This window comes from Geotrypetes seraphini, chromosome 9 (assembly GCF_902459505.1).
Source record: "Geotrypetes seraphini chromosome 9, aGeoSer1.1, whole genome shotgun sequence".
In the NCBI taxonomy this organism is placed as follows: Eukaryota; Metazoa; Chordata; class Amphibia; order Gymnophiona; family Dermophiidae; genus Geotrypetes; species Geotrypetes seraphini.
Window position 1 is genome coordinate 139,560,138 of NC_047092.1, and position 17,978 is coordinate 139,578,115.

The following is a 17,978-nucleotide window of genomic DNA, read 5'->3' on the forward strand; positions in this document are numbered from 1 at the left end:
CAGAAATCCAGTAAAGAAAATATCCAATTTCAAAACAGCCAGACGTCTGCCTTTTATTTTTGAAAATGTGCAATGTAGATGTTTTGGTCCTTTGTACATCTGTCGATTTTGGCCATTTTCAAAAATAAAAATGTCCACATAAAAAAAACTCACTAAAGCAAGTTTGTAGATATACCCAAATACCTTGTCTGATCACGGCAGGGGAATCAACTGAGCCAGTTTTGGGGATTCCTGCCAGCTCAGTTAATGGGGATTCCCCCTGACAGGATCAGCTGAACTGGCAGGGAGATTTCTCTATCCATCTATCCCTCCCTCCCAGGCACTGATCCTCTCCAGTATACCTCCAAACTAACCAAATAAAAAAAGAGCTGCAGAGCCCTACACCCCTCCTCCCAACATCCCCCAAATTCCTGGACCCCCTAACATCCCTGAAACCTCCTTCCCCTGATATCCCCAGAACCCCCCGTCCCCCAACATCCTCAATATTCCTGGATCCCCCAACACCCCTTTACCTTTGGTTGACAAATCAGCAGGATAGAAGCCCACTACTTCCTGCCTATAGCGCTCTGTGCTCAGAATGATGGGCCTTCTTCTTCCCAATGCACCTTGCAGTAGGAGGGACCTAAGGCCCTGATTCTTGATTTGGCTCAAAATTCTGAACATGCAGCCCTATTGACAGGAGGGAGTGGGCTTCCATCCTGCCGATTTGCCATCCGAATGTACGGGGTGTTGGGGGATGTCAGGTGGGTCCAGGAATGTTGGGGGATATGGGGGGATGTTGGGGGAGTCCAGGGATATTGAGGGTCCAGGAATGTCAGGGAATGTTGGGGGAGGGGTGTAGAGTTTGGCGGCTCTTTTTTTTATTTGGTTAGTTTGGAGGTGTAGTGGAGGGGATTAGTGCCTGTAAGGGAGGAATCTCCCTGGCATTTCATCTGATCCTGGCAGGAGGAATGCCTGAAACCAGCTCAGCTGATGGAGATTCCCTTGTGATCAGCTGATGACAAGCCCCTCAATGTACTCTTTTTTTTTTCCCCTCCCATCTTTGGGTGGTGGGAGAGGTTCGGTGGCCACTGGAGGAGTAAGGGGGGGATCATGCCGTAATCCCTCCAGTGTTCATCTGGTCAGTTTGGGCAGCTTTGGGGCACTTAGACACAACTAAAACAAGTCTAACTACTGGCGTCTAAGTTCCATCTAGGATGTCCTGGGAAAGCTTTGATTATCGCTGCAGGATGTCCAGGTCTAAGCCCATCCAATGTCCACCTCTAACACACCTCCCAACACTCCCCTTTGAGCTCTGGATGCACAGTGGCCTAGAAGTGCTGCTGGACGTCCAGAAAGTCAGTTTTGATTGGCACTTGGATATCCTGGCTATTAGTTTCCAAGTTTATTAAAAATTTGATATACCACCTTAAAATTGTCAAAGCGGTGTACATTACAATAGAATTATAAAATTCAATTATATATCATTAGGACACTGGGTAATTACATGACAAATCGAAACATAAGGGAAGGGGGGGTAGAACTACAATCGTTTATAGGAAAGAGAAGATGGGATAATACAATAGGATAGGGGAGCTATGCTCTACCTTAGTTATTAATTGTGTAAGATGAGTGGTATCCTTTTTTTTTTTTCTCGGGCTTATTTATGGAAGTTTCAAAGTTTTGATTATCAGCCTCTTTCACGGCTGCGGCTGCGCTGCGCTAACGGCCCTAAAGCCCATAGAGATTTAAAGGGCTTCGGGGCTGTTGCCACGCGGTAGCCACTAGCACAGCTTAGGCAAAATACCAAAAAATGTTTTAACCTGTTTTGCAGTAGCCTGATTTTCATGTTAGGGCTTAATGCCTTTTAGTAAAAGGGCCCCTTTATTATTTAGTACTCTGTAATTCAATGACAGATGAGGCTACTGCACTGGAATCCTGTAGGCTTGTGTCACCGAATATACAGTAAACAAATTTCAAGTTTCAACTTTATTTAAAATTTGATTTTAACACTTATCAGCATTTCTAAGTGTTGTACAATGATAAAAAAATGTGGGATACAATTAAAATACTTGCAGCAGACTTAAATAGACGTAAATAGACTTACAAAATAAAAACCAAACATAAGGAGAGGGAGGAGAACTACAATGTTTATAATAAAGATATCCAAAATGTGAGAAAAATCTTTAGTTTAATATATCTATTTTTATTGTATGAACCTTCAGAATACAATCAGGCACAGATTTCTTCTGATTTTTCTATCTCCATCGGTCCACCTTTTATTGAATATTTCTAACATTCATTATATATTTTTTTTATATGTATATATTTTTTTTGTTCATTGATTCATAATTTGATAAATTCAATCGCCATTACTGAGCTTTTAAAATATTTCTTCATTATCTTTCACTAACCACCTCTCCCGACATGCATGTTTCACTGGAAACTTTCTTCAGGGTCGAGGGGAACTGAATCATTTGCAGGAGCTACTAGCCATCAGAATTAGATTATCCTCAGATAAGCAGTAACAGTCTTTCAACAGGTTCGCTGCCGTCATCCTGGAAAATAGCTACAGTCTGAGCTATATTGATAAAGGTCCGTTACCATCCCATTTCAACACTACCTTTTCTATCAAAATTTGCAGAGAAAGTGAGGTTTCAGCAATTTCTTAGTCATGCTGCATCATTCCATGCGCTTTACTCAAGGCAATCTGGCTTTTGTATTGATCACATCACTGATACTATCATCATATCACTGCTTAGTAACCAAGAGGGGCATTTTTGATAGGGTGTATAAGGCTGAGGTTGGACGTTTTGGCCCTGATTCTACAAAGTGCGTCCCGATTTTAGGCAGCTTTAGGAATCCTACAGCTGTCTAATCAGCCAATCGGGATGCACGTTTTTTAAAAAAATGCTCCCCAGGAAGGCGCCTCCGGGAGCCTAGGGAGGCCCGCAAGACACTTAAGCTCGCCTAAGGGCCTTAGGCGGGCCTTAGGTGAACCTAGGCGGCCCTACGCGTCTCCCTAGTAGAGGAAGAGACGCTTACAATGTAGGCCAACAAAATGCTGGTCTACATTGTAAGTAGACGCGGCCGCTATACTTATTGCGGCAAGGGATCTCTCTGCCGCTATAAGTATAGCGGGCCGCGACCGCCTGTCCGATCGCTGGCAGGAGGATGCCCAAACCCTCCTGCCAAAAGATGCCCCCCCGACAATATCGATCGCTGGCAGGAGGTTGCCCAATCCCTCCTGCCCGAAGATGCACCCTTCCCCCCCTGGCGCTAACAGCCCCCAAACCTCCACCCCACCAAACTAACCTTTTCTTTTGGCCAGACGGGTCTTGCCCGTCCAGCCGGCAGGCCCGCCTCGTCGAAATGAGGCGGGCCTGCCCCTTCCCGGTCCATCCCACCAAAGCCTAAGGCCTGATTGGCCCAGGCTCTAGAAGCCTGGACCAATCAGGCCTTAGGCATAGCGGGTCTGCCCATCCCCACTAAGTCTAAGGCCTGATTGGCCCAGGTGCCTAGAGCCTGGGCCAATCAGGCCTTAGATTAAGTGGGGATGGGCGGACCCGCTATGCCTAAGGCCTGATTGGTCCAGGCTTCTAGAGCCTGGGCCAATCAGGCCTTAGGTTTTGACGGGATGGGCCGGGAAGGTGCGGTCCTGCCTCATTTCGACGAGGCGGGCCTGCCGGCTGGACAGGCAAGACCCGTCTGGCCAAAAGAAAAGGTTAGTTTGGTGGGGTGGAGGTTTGGGGGCTGTTAGCGTGGGGGAGGGAGGAGGGTGCGTCTTCAGGCAGGAGGGATTGGGCACTCTCCTGCCAGCGATCAGTAGTGTCGGGGGGGGGCATCTTCTGGCAGGAGGGTTTGGGCACCCTCCTGCCAGATCGGTAGTGTCGGGGTGGGAGGGAGATCGGTAATGTCGGGAGGGGGCGGTCAGTAGTGTCGGGGGGGAGCATCTTTCGGCATGAGGTTTTGGGCACCCTCCTGCCTGCAATCGGACAGGGGGCCGCGGCCCACTATACTTATAGCGGCAGAGAGATCCCTTGCTGCGATAAGTGTAGCGGGCCGTGTCTAATCTAACCCGATTCTCTAACCAGCGTCTGTATCATGGACGCCGGTTACAGAATCGGGGTTTAGTGTAGGCCCGATTCTGAATAGGACACCTCTCCCGGGCGTCCTATACAGAATCAGGGCCTTTGGGCAGGATGTCCACCAATCCAGTAGAAAAAGTGTCCATTTTCAAAGCTGCCTGAAGTCTATCTTTTATTTTTGAAAATAACCTAGGTATAAGTTTTGATTCTTAGGACATCTACCTTTTTTGGCCATTTTTAAAAATAAAAACAGCCACATGAAAAACACACAAAAGCAAGTTTTGTAGACTACCCAACTACCTTGTCTGATTGCAGCAGGGGAATCCCCATCAGCTGAGCTGGTTTTGGGGATTCCTGCTGGCTCAGTTGATGAAGATTCCACCTGCCAATATCAGCTGGAGCCCTATACCTCTCCCCCTGACATCCTCAGACCCCCCACATCAACCCATATCTCCTAACATTCCTGGACCCCCCATCATCCGACACCACCCATCACCACCCTTCACCCAACACCACCCAATATCATTGAACCACCCCTCATACACATCACCTGACACCCCCATACCTTCTGCTGCAAAATAAGCAGGAAGGAAGCCCACACCCTCCTGCCTACAGGGATGTGTGCTGAGAATGATGGGCCCTGGATAAGGGCAGGTGAGAAATAAACAAACAATGCATCTTGGGATGCAGTGGGAGGAGCCTAAGGTCCTGATTGGCTCAAAATGGAATGGTATAGCATGGTAGTGTTTAGGTAGGGGGTAAGGCTGCATGTACCTTCTCCCCAATATGCACCTTACCACATAAGTCAAACGGTTCTATTCTCTAGTATTAGATAACCTCTCTAACTTTTAGGCCAGGGGTGTCAAACTCAATCACATTAAGGGGCTGAAATCTAAAACACAGGCTAAGTTGCGGGCCAGACCCTGTTCAATCTCCGCCCCAGACCCCGCCCCATAATAGTACTAATTGTAATATCCTTTTTTCCATTCATTTTACATATACTGTATACACACAATATAATCTTATTAACAACACATAATGGTTAATCACAAAATTAAACTACACAAAGCACACCATATGCTTCTCAATATTCATTCCCACCGGAACACAGATAACCCCTATGCAAATACAGGACCAAAAACTAAAAGTACTAATATATACAAATGAAACCCTAAGATTCAAGACTCTGCATGCTGTACAACCCCAGAGAAAAAGAAACAAATGCATTTCTTCCTAAACATTGCAAAATATAGACAGCAGATGTAAATTCTCAAAATTGACAATTCAATCACTAAATTGAAAATAAAAGCATTCCCCCCTACCTTTGTTGTCTTGTGATTTTGGTTTCCAAACCTTTTTTTACCAGTCTCTAGCTGCACTTCCTTCTGTCTGTGCTCTTAAATGTATATCCAGGGCCACCTTATCCATTTGCTGTTTTTCTCTCCTTTACTTTCTGCCATACATCCATCTTTCAAACAGACCGGGGATTTTAAATTACAGTCCACTTGAGAGGGCAATACTTTCAAAATAGAACAAAACACAAAAGATCCCCTCCACCTCATCAATACTGGGCAAGTTTCTCAAATAATATCATCATATAACATTTAAAGGCTTTTAAATATTTAAATGTGCTCATAAGCTCTTCAGCAAGCCGCCACAGCAGAGGTACAATGTTGCTGGAAAGGTGCTTGAATTTTAATCATAACACATTGCATGGAGCAAGAATTCTAGCTTCTACTGGAGTGGCAAATGTTATGGCTCTACAAAAGCTGTTTAACAGTAGACCACTTATCTGAAAAGGTCAGTTCACGGCTCCAACATAGTCTGTGTTTCGCTACGCTACATCAGGAAGCCGAAAGGATAAGCTTTTTATATTGATTTTATTTGCAGTGTGCAATGCCTGAGTCCTTTGGTCTATACACTTGATGTTGAAAAAAGACATCAAGACATCCACAATGAATATGCATGAGAGAGGTTTGCTTGCACTGTCTTCTTCTCTCTCATGCATATTCATTGTGGATATCCTGAAAACCTGCCAGTAAATCTCGAGGACTGGACTTGGGCAGCCCTGGTCTAGGTGTGCCAATCTAGGCACTAACTATAAGTGTCTTTTATAGAATCAGTGACTAAGCCTGATTCTATAAAATGTATGCACACCTTCAGAATTGTGCTAAGTGTCGTTCTTGTTAGCACTGATTTTTTGGACTCTCCATATGGAATCAGGCCCTTTCTATCATTTATAGGAATTTTTGTTTTATTCATTTTTCATATTTTATTTCTGACTTGTGGAGCTCCATTGATGAGTTAAGTATACTTTAAAAAAATAAGAGAATGTTTGTGGTGATGGTTTTGTATAAATGAATATAGCTAGAAGGGATAGCAATGATGAAATAAAGTCTCTTTGGGGTTAAGAGACATGTGTATATCAGTGGTTTTTAAAATGAGCCTATCTCTTCCAGAACTAAATATTTAAAATGATGTTATTGACAAAGAACAAGTCATACATCTCTAATTTTACCCCCTCCCCCACACTTTATGAAGCCCTGTTAGCATTTTTTATCACTGGCCATAGCAGTAAAAGTTTCTATGCTCATGGGGGAGCGGGGGGGGGGGGGGTAGTTTATTGTTTCTGGAATATTTCATTTGAAATAGCTACTAACCCCCTTACACAAAACTGTAGCGTGGTTTTTAGCGCCGGCCATGGCGGCAACAGCTCTGACGTTCATGGAATTCCTATGAGCATCGGAGCTGTTACCACCGCAGCCGGCACTAAAAAACGCACTACGGTTTTGTAAAAAGGGGGGAGGAGTTAGCTGTAGATAACTTGTGTTTCAGTACAGTCTAAGTTAATATGATCTACACAGTAAAACATAATAAATTTGTTTAGAGCTGTACTTCTTGCAGGAAATGTCCATTTCTTTGTGAATAGGGAAAATGATAGCATATTTCCAATACAACATTGCCATCTGGTGTTTTCATAAGGGGAATGTCCAATAAACATTGCCTGCCAGCAATCCACATTCTTAAAACATTCCTCCAATGTTTCAATGTCCACTGATGCTTAATTTCTGGAACTCAATTTGAGGCAAAATAAATTTTGTCCTAGGAGTCTCTATTCTGTTGTCTTATGGGGTGATTCTATTTGGGACTTTGTTGATACCTAAAAGTCCAATAGATAGCAATAAAGACAGACTTATTATTATTATGACAGATGTGGCCATACAATTAATTACTAGAAATTAGAAAAACTGGGATCGTCTAAATTTTACATTTTGGTGGGAAATGCTATATTTATACTACCGATACGAAAGAATGTTAGCAGAGCAATCAGGAACAATCAAAAATTTTAAAGAAATCTGGAGTCCATTAGACACATGTGTTAATCACCTTAAAGATTAATAATTTACCGATCAGATTTAGGGCTCCTTTTACCAACCAGGATGTCACCTCTGTCAGACAATACTTTAGAAAACCTGTCCACTGTACCAATGATTTTATGGTAAGAATACTAATTTGGTTCTCCTATCCACTGCAGCCATGTAGATACCATTAAGAGACTCTATTTACTTGTATTCTCTTAGATTCAGTAAAGCATGGGGGTTCTTAGTTTTTCCTAACATTCTTTTCAGTTCCCCATAGCATGTGTGTCATCAAAACATCTCAAGTTGTATGTTATTGATCCTGTAAATGATCCTGTAGCTTATGTGTCATTGATCCTGATGACTCTGTGTATGTATCCTTGTAACCTATTCTGGGTTCCTGGGGGGACGGGTTATAAAATTAAATAAGAAAAAGGGAACTTTAAGACAATCCAAGAATGTAAAACTTTTGAAATTAAAATAGTTTGGCACCTACCAGACAGGACTTCCTTTCCCTTTGCAAAGACATTTAAAACTGCTTTGTCATCTCTCTGTCTCCTGCCCACCCACTCACCCCACCCTCTTCTTATAAAGCTATCTCTAGAAAAGGTTCAGAGAACAGAGACCAAGATGATAAAGGGGATGGAACTCCTCTCATACGAGGAAAAACTAAAAAGGTTAGGTCTCTTCATCTTGGAAAAGAGAGACGGCTGAGGGGAGATTTGATTGAAGTCTACAAAATCCTGAGTGGGCTACAAGTGGATCAATTTTTAACTCCATCAAAAATTACAAAGACTAGGGGACACTCGATGAAATTACATGGAAATACTTTTAAAACCAATAAGAGGAAATATTTTTTCACTCAGAGAATAGTTAAGGTCTGGAACACATTAAGAACATAAGAATGGCCTTACTGGGTCAGACCAATAGTCCATCAAGCCCAGTAGCCCATTCTCATGGTGGCCAATCACTAGTACCTGGCCAAAACCCAAGGAGTAGCAATATTTCATGCTACCAATCCAGGGCAAGTAGTGGCTTCCCTCATGGCTTTCTCAATAACAGACTATGGACTTTTCCTCCAGGAAATTGTCCAAACCTTTCTTAAGACCAGCTACGCTATTCGAAGCTGTGATAAGAGCGGATAGCATAGCTGGTTTTTAAGAAAGGTTTGGACAATTTCCTGAAGGGAAAAGTTCATAAAGTCTGTTATTGAGAAAGTCATGGGGGAAGCCATTGCGTGCTCTGGATCGGTAGCATGGAATGTTGCTACTCTTTGGGTAGTGACCTGGATTGGCCACCGTGAGAATGGACTACTGAGCTTGATGGACCAGTGGTCTGACCCTGTAAGGCTATTCTTATGTTCTGATATATACTGATATTTGTCAACGTTTGCTTATTTCTGATTTGAAGAAGGGTTACCTTTGAAAGCTCATTATAAAATTCATTGAGTTAGTCCAATAAAAAAAGGTATTAACTTTTTTGCTTTGTTTTTTGTTCTATATATAAAGGTGTAACCTAGAAATCAGTATTGACATGTCTTGGGCGGGATGTGCATAATTCTGGTAATATTTTAGAAAATGGTCTGCCAGTGTAGGAGAGCATGTGTATTCGTCTGAACATGCAGGATACACAGCCATTTTACAAAGTTGCAAGTTGAAAAAGTAAACAGAAGCTCTTTGCAACTTACATGTAGAAGTTACTTAAGCAAGCAGGCATTGTAGATTTGCTAAATGTCAGGCATGCATGTGAAACTTACATATGTAAGTTGTGAACCACCAATTTCTATGCTTAAATTACACATGCAAGTCAATGTTTCACATCTTATAAGTAATATATTGAAATAAAACAAAAACATAAAGGAAATAAGGTGATATTTTTTATTTGACTAACTTAATGCATTTTATGTTTAGCATTTTATGTTTAGCTTCAGAACAGAAATAAGCAAATGTTAAGAAATATAAGTGAGCAGTGGGATTATTTGTTTTGAATAAAGACCCGATCATTTGTTGAAAAGATGCCTCCTTTGCCTTTCTTGCTTGTCTGTTCTTATCCCAAGGTGAGGTGTTCTTCTGTTTACCTGTCAACAAATGTAAATGAAACATGAAAGCATTCCAGTGATAGTCTCACAGGAAGAGGGAGGGGTGAGAAACAAAGAGGGGGCTGGGGGGTAGGAGACAGAAAGATATGGGCCCAGTTTCACTAAAGATAGTGAGTCAATCACTGTTGGCCCTTTTCCTGGTCGATTTTAAAACAGCGATTGATTCACTATTTTTATTGTATGCAAGAGAGGAGCCTGAGACGCCAGAGCCAATCACGGCCTTAGGCCCCATCCTGTGCATCATATGATGCACTGGGGCATAGTCTTGTTAATGGCTCTCAAATAACCTGAAATTTCTTAAAATTTCCCTGCTGCATTGCAATTATCCTTTTGATTTTGAATATGTGACACAGAGTTCCACCAAAAGCTATAATTCAGCCTATCCCAATTTTTCCAATTATTCGGAATCTGTTGTAATCTGTTAATATGATAGCTGTGTAATTTGATCCTAGTCTTTAGCAACTGGCTTCTTTCACCAATGTAGTATCCTTCTTTGTACTTTTTCCATTGAATGATATACATCACATCTTCTAATGACATACTCTACACCACTATAACTGTTCAAGTTTAGCATTAAGGCCCAAATTCTGTAACCAGCGCCTAAAGTTAGGCACCTATTTTGGAGGTGCCTAACTAGATAGACACCTATCTAAATTGAATAACAAAGCTCAAGCTTTTTGAATAACAAAGCTCAAGCACTGATTGAAACATAGGCGCCTATCAAGAAAGTGTGATTCTGTAACAAGGCGCCTCTAAAAATTTAGGCAGCCTTCAAAAAAATAGGCGCTATGCATGTTAGGCACCTTGTTGCAGAATCATTGCTCTTAAGCGTACTTATGCGCTCAGCTAGGCGCCTAACATTTAGTTGTGCCTAGAGCTGGCTTATTTCTTGGACACCTCCAACATAGGTTCCGCTCAGTGTGATTCATTAAACAGCACCCAATTTTACTTGAATCGAGCTAATTAGGCGCCTAACTTTTGGGAGCTTCTTATAGAATTTGCCCTTAAGTTTTAGAAATACTCTTGTTTCCAAGCTGCTAAATAATCTGGATTAATACAGATTGACTCAACATAGACATTCAATGCTATCAGAATAACTGGCCTCTTTCACACAAACCAAACATGGGATAAATATCTACAAACTAAAATCAAATACGAGGGTAAATCAAAAAGTAAAGGCAAAATACATTTAACGGCTTTAATTGAAGTAACTGTGAACAATTGAACATATCACTTTTCCACACAGTCCACATGCACAAGACGGCACATTTGTTGTATCATTCAACAAGCTTCTGCATTCCTGCAAAAGAGTTTTTGGGCTGCTCCCAAAGCCAGGTGAGCACCACTTCCATTACTTTATCATGCTTTGTCTTCTGCTCTCCAGGTCTCAGTGATGCACCTGTCACCAGTAACAATTCTCTCCAGAATGCTCAGGTCTTCTTCATACTGTCTCAGGAATTGGGTTGCAGGCTCCACACATTGTTGCATGTACAGATCAGTATGCTGTTTGGGAACCCATCGTGCACAGACTTTCCTGTATCCCAAGTCATCATGCATTATGGCAAATGCAGATCCATAGCTGATATTCCAATTTGCAGCCAATTGAGACACTGTTATCCGGCGGTCTTCTCTAATCAAAGCCTTGTCAATGTTCTCTTGTGTGCACGATGTTGATGGGCGATCATAATGACCTTCGTCCGTTACAACTATTCTTCCCACTTTAAACCTTTTTATCCACTCATAAATCTTTTGTTGATTCATAGTGCTATGTCCATACTGAGTCAATATCCAATGGTGAATTTCCACAGGTTTCACTCCCTCTGCCCAAAGAAAGTACTCTACTGCCTGTTGTTCTTCGATGGTGCAATCTTGCAACGGAGCATCCATGTTTCTCATCTCATGGCTGTCACACGATTAAAGGCCATGTGCTTAAGGCCCCACCTACAGGAGGAGCCTAAGGCTCCCAGGCCTATTCTGATTGGCCCAGGAGCCTCAGGCCCCACCTGTGGGCAGGGTTTCAGCCACCAGGGCCAATCCGGCCCCATTCTGGAGCCAGCTGGCCTGCCGGATGGGCTTGGCACCCATCTGTCTGGCCAACGATTTCAGGTATGGGGAAGAGGGTGGGGGTGGGGGAGTCGTGGGGTCAGCAGGGGGTCACAGGTCGGCGGAGGGCCGATCAGGGGTTCGGGGGGTGGACTTTGGGGGAGGGGGTTGTGTCAAGGGCAGGAGGGCCTGGGATCCCTCCTGGCCTGATTTTAATTGGGGGGGCCCGTGGGGCAGGAGGGCTTGGGCTCCCTCCTGCCCCGATGTCGTCGGGGAGGTCGGGAGTGCCGCGGGGCAAGAGGGCTTGGGCTCCCTCTTGTCCCAATGTTGTCGCAGGGTGCCGCGAGTGCCTGGGGCAGGAGGGCTTGGGCTCCTTCCTGCCTGACCATAATCGTGGGGGGGATTAGGGATCACGGGGCATGAGGGCTTGGGTTCCCTCATGCCCCGATGTCATGGGGGGAGTGTTGGGGTAGATTCTGTAACCGGTGTTGTTTTTGACAGACACCAGTTATAGACTCCAGCTTTTAGGCGAAGGACTGGCTCCTCCTTAGCCTAAAAGCCCTTGTGTTGGACATTTTGGGCTTAGGCGTTTTTTGGGTTCATTATGGGGTACAAGTGTAGACATCGTTTGGGTACAAGTGTAGACATAGTGGTGGTCTGGGTGTTTAAACAGCTGAATGTAGAGGCAGGCCATTATCAAAACAAGGACGTTTGTTTTGGTTATGGACACTTTCCCTGCTTCTGCTTTCAACATTTAAGGCCTCAGGCCAAAAAGGGACTTAGACGGGTTTTTTTGATTATGCCCCTCCACGACTTCATCAACTTTGTTATGACTACTACATGTTTGCTTATTGAATTGATCCTTTTGGGATGGCAGGGTTGTTTGATGATATTAATGTTGATATATCAACATTATGTAATTTGGTGTTGTTAATTTTTATTTTTGTAAAATAATTGAAATGTTATCTATGTCTGTTTATGAATGTGTTGGTGTGTAAGGCGGATTATAAATACACCAAACCAAACATCATTTACCATGGGAATTTTTGTTTTAATCATTTTCATTTGGTCAGTTTGTCATCATAGGAGCAAAGTCATTGAGGGGGAAATTCTGTAAATGGGGTCTAAAAAAATAGGTGCCTACTATAGAATCACACCTAACAAAACTTAGGTGTCTATAATGTAGGCCAGGGTTCTAAAGAATATAGGCACCTATCACCCAATTTTTTTTTTGGGGGGGGATTATGAGCTTGTTAAAGCTAATTGAAGCTAATTTCCTAATTAGGTCCCTCTTTTAGGTGTTAGGCACCTTTTTACAGAATCACTGTGCTTAAGTGTGCTTAAGCACTTGCATGGGCGCCTACCTTTTAGTTGTGCCTAGAGCTGGCCTTTCTAATGGGCGCCTCCAAAATAGGTGCAGATCAGCATGATTCACTAAGCAGCATCCAATTTTACTTGAATCGTGCTGAACAGTGCCTATATAGGTGCCTAACATTTGAGCGCCTCTTAAAGAATTTGCCCTTGAATGCTCTGAAGCTGCTCCGACGCTCATAGAAATTACATGAGCATTTGAGCAGCATTGGAGCATTTAGCGCCTCGGGCTAAAGTAGAAACCTCTACCGCAGCTTAGTGAAAATGGGGTGGGGCTAATTTATGCACTTATCTATAGATGCCTCTTATAGATTTTTCCCCTTAGTGCCTAACTTTAGGCACCATTTATAGAATTGTTAGGGAAAAATATGTTTTTTTCTGCTTGTTTTCATTTAACAATATGCAATGACATGGGATATGTTGTATTGATCTTTCCAATGTCATTTGAAACTTCAACACATTCCTATTGAGTGCACGGCCCTCTCCAGGTACTGGCACTGAATATTTGGCACAAGGATAATCATCTGAGGACTACCACTAAATATTAGTGGGGCTCTACCCAGACTTTCCCTCAGGCTATATCGGCACTAACCAGATAGCACCATGGCAGGCTATTCAGTTATGTTCTGTTGACGATCTGGGAAACTATGACCGAGCTAACACTTCTTTATCAGGAAGGATCCTCTCCAACCTGCTCAAGCAGCACAGAATATCAGGACCAAAATTAAAGTATATGTACAGTGGTGCGCAAAAGTCCTGCATCTTATGATGAAATTAGAGTATTTAATCATTTGAGACTCGGTTAACATAATGTAAGCTAATTGTCAGCATAGCTATTGCTAGCAATCAGCATTTTCAGTTGGCATAACTAATGTCAACAAAGGCCTATGGGAAATTATATCAATCTGACTCTGGCATGTGAATGCAGATAGACCCTGAGTGCAGGCAGACGGTTTCATATAGCCCTAAAAGACAGTTTTAAATAGCCCTGATTAAATCATGATTAGCTAAAAGGTGTTAATGTCTGATTAAGAGGGTGCTTAGATCAATGGGTCCAGGTGCACAGATAACTAAAGTTAATCAGAAACTATTGTCAGAGACATACTGGAAATCACATATGACTGCAGCCTATTCTTTATTCTGTCTAGCACAAGTTTACTAAGGATGGGGATGTTTAACTTCTATTGATTCTATATTTAGAATAAGTTTCCAAACTATAAAAGCCCCCTCGCAACATCCCCCTCTCTCTCTTGGCTCTCTTATTCCTCTTCTTCTTCTTGTTCGTCTTGCTCTCAACCCGAAGCTTAGAACATCACCCCATCCCCCTTTCTCAATCTCTCTCTGGATCTCCCTGGAACTTCAGGCCTCTCTGTCTCTCTTTTCCTCTGAACTCTGTAAGGCAGGGAAACTGCTTTGCTCTCTCATTAATTTTAATGCTTAATTGTAATGCTTATGAATATTGCTTTTCTGTAAGCCTATTTCTATAATATATTCTTTATGCAATCACCTCTGGCTGTGTTTCTTATTTGATTCTACTCCTGGTGAATCTTCTGTGAGGGAACTGAACCTGGTACCTGGCATGTGTAAGGGCGCCTCTCACATATCCCCTCCAATCTCACCTTGTGGGGGACCTGACCTTCAAACCTTACACTAATAACTGAACATAATTTTTGTCTGAAAAAATATAATTTCATGTAATTTCATTAACTTTCTGGTAATTCCTTGATAACTGTGACTATTCAGTTACATCAGATTGATCAGAATGATTTTGATAACAGACAAAAGCGTTTGTGTGAAAACTGAATTGAAATTCACCAATCATCAGTGTAGCATTTGCAGCAAATCAGAAGAAATATTTTTGCAGCCAATCAGCATTAAGCTTCACTACATGGCGGGAAGTATAAATTTCCGGGATTCCTGCAACTGATATCATTCAAACTGATTAACCAGTGACATCAATAACAATGAAGTCCAAATTTCAGTTCTTGGCAGAAAACTGGGGTTGAATTGTAGTTCTTGGTGAAGAGGGATATTCCAGCAGGTAGATTGCACAGAGGGTGGGATGCAATCAAAGTACAGTGATCAGGGTGCTTCAGAAGAATGAGACAGGAGGAACACAGGATAGACAGTGTTCAGGTCGATCAAAAAAGACAAGTTACAGACAAGATCGAGTGTTGAGACACATATCTCTTGGCAATAGGAAGCAGGCATCACCTCCATTGCTGAGAGTGTGGCAGGACAAGTGCTCAGCCGTGGTTAGTACAAACACAGTGAGGCGTAAGGCCTGGAATTTGGTTAGAGGGGGTATAAAGCTAGGAATAAAACCACTACTGTGCAGCAAAGAAAATGAAGAATGGCATGGGCTGTGCAATATGGCAAGTGGACAAAAGAAATGTAGGAGGTATTATTTAGTGATGAGAGCACTTTCCACATCTTTCTAGATCAGTGCAGAATGTATGTACGCAGATATCCAGGAAAATTCAAGCCTGAGTGCCTTAACCTGTCAGCTAAGCATCCTACAAAGGTCATGGTATGGGGATGTATCAAGTTTCAAGTTTAATATGTATTTGATTAATCGCTTTGTCATTATTCAAAGCGATTTACATGTAATTAAAATTACAATATAAAAGAAATTTTAAAATAGATAAGGGCTAACGGGACACCAACAATTACAACACGAACTGGAAACGAAGGGATAGGTGGGGGAAGAAATGACAATATATTATAGCAGAGTGGGAGACAAAAATGGAAAACACATATGGAAGGGATAAAAATAAAGATGATTGAATAAAGGTTGTGGAGAAAAGAAAAGGTTATTTCCAAGACTTATAAAATATTATTAAAAGAAATCAATAGTGTTAAATTGCGAAGGCATCGTTAAAAAGGAAAGTTTTCAGTTTACTTTTGAATTTTTCTAAGTTGATTTCTTCTCGTAGATAACTGGGGAGAGAATTCCAGGTTTGGGGCGCTGTGACTGAAAAGATATACTGCCGGCGCGTATTTATTATTTTTAGCGAGGGGATCGTTAATAAATGCTGTTCATCTGATCTTAAAGTTCTATTAGAAGAGTAAGGGATTAATAATTTATGAATAAAAGCCGGAGTTTTGAAAAGAAGAGATTTAAATGTGAGTAAGCTAAGTTTGTATATTATTCTGTGGCGGCAAAGTGGTTTTGGTCAGCTTCACATTAGTGAGGGCATGGTGAATGCAGTGAAGTACATTGAAATCCTGCAGAAATGCATGTTGCCTTCATCAGAGAACTTGTTTCCTGGTAATTACTTCTTTCAAGATTATAATGCAACATGTCATTGAGCAAAAACTGCACTCAAATGGATGAGAAAGAAGGAAAATAAGAACATAAGAATTGCCGCTGCTGGGTCAGACCAGTGGTTCATCGTGCCCAGCAGTCCGCTCACACAGTGGCTCTGTGGTCAAACACCAGCATCCTAACTGAGACTAGCCCAACCTGTGTACATTCCAGTTCAGCAGGAACTTGTCTAACTTTGTCTTGAATCCCTAGAGGGTGTTTTCCCCTATGACAGACTCCGGAAGAGCGTTCCAATTTTCTAACTGATTGGCCTGCTCAGTCACCAGATCTCAATCCAATTGAGAATCTTGTGGCGCAAGCTGTCACTGGAAATATTTTAAGAAATCAGCCAACAATGAAGCAAGAGCTGATTGTATCATTGATTGAAGCTTGGAATAGGACTATCACCCACGAGCATCTGGTGAAGCTTGTCCACTCTATACCCGAAAGGTGTCGACTTGTCCGCAAGAGCAAAGGCTGACCAATCAAATATTGAAAGCAGTAGACAGGACAAAACAGCCTTATTCAGGGCTAACTATAGAAATAAAAGTAAAACTAATAGTAATATAAAAGAATATGTTAGTATAATTTAATATGATAAAACTATATGAGCACAATACATTATCTGCCAATGTGCAACAAAATTCCTCTGGACTGAAAATTTATTTAAAGGCATACCCTTATCAAATATACATGTACAGTAACTGAACATATGACTAGAATGGAAAATTAAATAAGATAATACATAGCAAATGTTTATGTGTTTTAAGCTATGTAACCAAGTCAAGTGATGCAGGACTTTGTATCTAGGAAGTTTAATGTTCTATTGCACTATGTTTGTGGAAGCCTGCTGGAACTTTTTCCATTTAAGCAATATTTCAAAAAGGTATCTGTTTCAAATAAAGTGTGCTAAGTCCTGCTGCCATAGAGTGTGCTCCATGTCAGCACATATGGACTTGCATGCAGTTTCAGCTGGCAGCAGCAAATTGATTGTCAAAGACTTGGAAGAGGCAGAGATCAGCACAGATAAGAACATGAGAACTGCCATACTGAGTTAGATCATTGATCCATCTAACCCAGTATCCTATTTCTAACAGTAACCAATCCAGGACACAAGTACCTGATACATCCTAAATAGTAGCAAGTGATCTGTTAATGTTGTGTACCTCAACAGCCAATCAGTGAATGGATTGGAATCAAGGAAGTCACTGTGTCAAAGAAGGGAGCTTCTTTCTCTCCATGGCATCACCAATGGCCTGCCCATTAGGCAAGCCTGAATATCCTTTAGGGCAATCCATCCCTAAGTAGACTTCTAGGAAAAAATGCTATACATGATGCCTAGGTTAGGTGCCACTAGACATCCTAATCAAGGATGCCTAGTGATGACTAACTGAATTCTGTGCAAATCTTAATTACTTTTATTTGGTTTAATTGGTATGGTAATTGGCCACACTATTAAAAATCAATTAAAAAAATTAAAACTAATTTAAGTTTCACTTGGAATGCCATGCGGTGCCTAGCGAAGCCTAACGATGCATACTTGAAGGTAGGCATGGTTAGGGGCAGAGAATAGAAATGGAAAACCCTGCCTACCATCAGGATGTCTAGCAAATCCTAAGCCTGCTTAGGTACCACTAGGTGTGATTCTATAGATGACACCATGTGGTTGATTGACAACCATGCCAACCAGCGCCTACAAGTTAGGCGCTATTTATAGCATTAAGCCCCTGTTT